The sequence below is a fragment of the Phragmites australis genome, chromosome 6 (assembly GCF_958298935.1).
Source record: "Phragmites australis chromosome 6, lpPhrAust1.1, whole genome shotgun sequence".
Taxonomy (NCBI): domain Eukaryota; kingdom Viridiplantae; phylum Streptophyta; class Magnoliopsida; order Poales; family Poaceae; genus Phragmites; species Phragmites australis.
The window spans coordinates 9,792,606-9,795,741 of record NC_084926.1 but is presented as its reverse complement, the minus strand read 5'-3'; the positions used below and the strand labels follow the sequence as shown (position 1 = coordinate 9,795,741).

Genomic DNA, 3,136 nt, shown 5'->3' with positions numbered 1-3,136 from the left:
TTAACCCCTTATATCTTCATATAGAGGTTCTTCCTATCCAGACTGACCCCATATTTCTCTGTGCGCTCCAACCGACCCTTTAAATCTGACCCCCTATATTTCACTCACCCATATTTTAATATTATCCTTTAACTACCAAATTAATTCTAACGGCTATATTTCTAACGATTTTTTTCCCAACAGCTATTTTTTGCAACGGTTACTTTTTTTCAACGGTTTTTTTTCAACGGCTATTTTTCCCAACGGCTATTTTTTCCCAACGGCTATTTATTTTCCAACGGCTACTTTTTTCAAACGGCTAGTTTTTTCTAACGGCTACTTCCAACTCTATGTAAACCCGGCCAGTCCCCGGTTGCCATTCACAAGTCACACTCCCTTGTAGTTCCCTCTCTGATCGAAATGAGTCATTGTTTTCTGGTAGATTCATCGTCGGAGGAGGATGATGATGACGACGAACTCATTCTTGCTACACTACACCAAGCACACACTCAATATGCGCTTTTGAATGCTGCACGACCTGCGGGTTCTGTGCCTGGACGTCAGTATATCAACCGCAACAGAGAAGCCGGGCATTGGAGGCTATACGAAGACTACTTTTCAGATGCTCCTACCTACGGTCCAACTTTCTTTCGTCGCAGGTTTGCATTTGTTTTTGTTTGTTCGTTATTTTTGTGCATCCTCTGGGGTTCGGCTAATTCTTATTACTTTCTTCAGGTTTAGAATGTCTCGTTCTCTATTTCTTCGCATACTGCAAGCTGTAGAACAACATGATGATTATTTTGTGCAGAAAAGAGATAGAATCAGACGTCTTGGGTTATCTCCTTTGCAGAAGATAACCGCAGCATTTAGGATGCTAACTTATGGAGTAGCAGCAGATGCTACTGATGATTATATTCGGATTGCAGAAAGTACTGCTGTAGAGAGTCTTAAAAGGTTTGTGAAAGCTATTGTTGAAATCATCGGTGATGAGTACCTGAGATCCCCAAATGATAATGATACAGCTAGATTACTTGCAATTGCAGAGTAAAAGGGTTTTCCCGGTATGCTTGGGAGCATAGATTGCATGTATTGGAAGTGGAAGAATTGCCCTGCAGCATGGCAAGGTGAGTTTACCGGTCATGTGCACGAGCCCACCATTATTCTAGAAGCCGTTGCTTCACATGATCTTTGGATTTGGCATGCCTTCTTTGGTTTACCAGGATCTCACAATGATATTAATGTTCTGCACCGTTCTCACCTATTTGCAAATCTAGCTGAAGGGCACGCTCCAGAAGTGAACTACACCATTAATGGTCATAATTATATAATGGGGTATTACCTTGCAGATGTCATATATCCTCAATAGGCCACATTTGTTAAGCCAATACCATCTCCACAAGGGAATAAGAGGAAATATTTTACGAAAGTACAAGCAGCGGTGAGGAAGAAGGTGGAACGAGCATTTGGAGTTCTGCAATCTCGTTTTGCCATTGTTCGTGGGCCAGCAAGATTTTGGGATCAAGACACACTAGGACAAATCATGACAGCTTGTATCATCATGCATAATATGATCGTTGAAGATGAGCGAGATGCAGAAGGTGACCACCATTTCAATGGGATGGGAGAAGTTGTGACAGCTTCTCATCGTCCTACGGCTGAACTGCAAGCGTTTCTTCGAACTCATCTAGCCATTACTAACAGGGAAACTCACTCACAGCTTCGTGATGATCTAGTCGAGCACCTGTGGAAAAAATATGGAGGGGTGTAGTGTATGTAGTTGGACCAATATAGTCGGTACCTGCCATGTACTGTTTTAATTATGTATGCACTTGTAATAATGTAGTCAGTACCTATTATGTATGCAGTTGTAATAACGTATGGTAATATATGCAGATTTTTCATCACACAACAACTAACATAGATAGTCCGTACAACTAACATAGATAGTCCATAAAACTAACATAGAGTTCGTACAACATACTTAAAGTTCATACAACATACTTAAAGTGCCAACAAAATACTTAAAGTTCTATATATGAAGTAGCTCAACCCGAGCCTGTGCCAAACAGCCGAGCGATGATCTCATCCTGCAAGCGCGTATAGTAATGTCATTGTCGCTCACTCATAGCACTAAGATTCATATTCATCACCTTATCATCTTCAATCCTTCTCCTTAACTCAATATCTTGTTCCTTCAGTTCAATCCTTTTCTTCTCAAGTGCAAGTCTTTCATCATTGCGCTCTTTTTTTGCAACCTCTTTCAAGGCTTCTGCCTCTTTCTTCTTAGCCCACAAGTTTTCCATCGCTTCCATGTAAAGATTATCTCCAGAAGAAATGGGATTTTTACCTCGCCACTGTCGCTCTTTCTCCGCCTTCCTACCTACTGGCCTAACCACGGGCTCTGAAGTATGACCCTCCCCATCAACCTCTAGATGACTCTCATTGGTCCCAGGACTGGACGATGGACTTCCAGTGGTGGATGTCTTCTGTTTTTTCTCGCCGCACCTATCCTTCCACTTTTGCTCGTGCTGCAAGATATTCCAACAATGCAACAATCCGAACGATCTGCCTTTCGGATCTTTTGACTTATACAATTCACATGCATGCATTACCTACATATGTAAGTACACCTTATTAGACTTGCACCACTATATGAAATGACAATCAAATAAAGAAGAGAACATTATACCTTATCTTGTTCTGTCACCCCGCTTTGCCTCCTGTTTTGAATCTGAACATAACATCCACAAAATCGGTTAACACCTTCTAGTATGACAGACCAACGATGCTGTAGAGAATTGGAATTACGATCAGATGCAAAGTCCTTGTGCTCATGAAAATAATCAGTAATTCTTTGCCAATACGTAGCACGTGATTGTTCATTCCCTTGTATAGCATCCAAACTAACTTCTAGCCATGTTGACACCAACATGTTGTCTTCTTTTACACTGAAATTTTTTGATCTAGCCTTTTTTGCTTTTTGGGATGCACCAACTTCTACATGTGGCGTTTGTTGCTCCTCAAGTGGGCTTGCAAATTGACTATCATCCCAATACGGTCCATTGTCTTCAATGTTTCGATCACTCATCAAATCCAAAAAACTATCCATTGTTGTAACCTACACCTGCATAACACAAATTGTATACATATAATCAAT

At 40.9% G+C, this 3,136-nt stretch overlaps 1 pseudogene; it reads left to right on the top strand.

Annotated features, from left to right (window-relative positions):
- Window positions 1–325: 325 nt before the first annotated feature.
- LOC133922924 (uncharacterized) lies at window positions 326–1,345 on the top strand (annotated as a pseudogene).
- The last annotated feature ends 1,791 nt before the right edge of the window (window positions 1,346–3,136 follow it).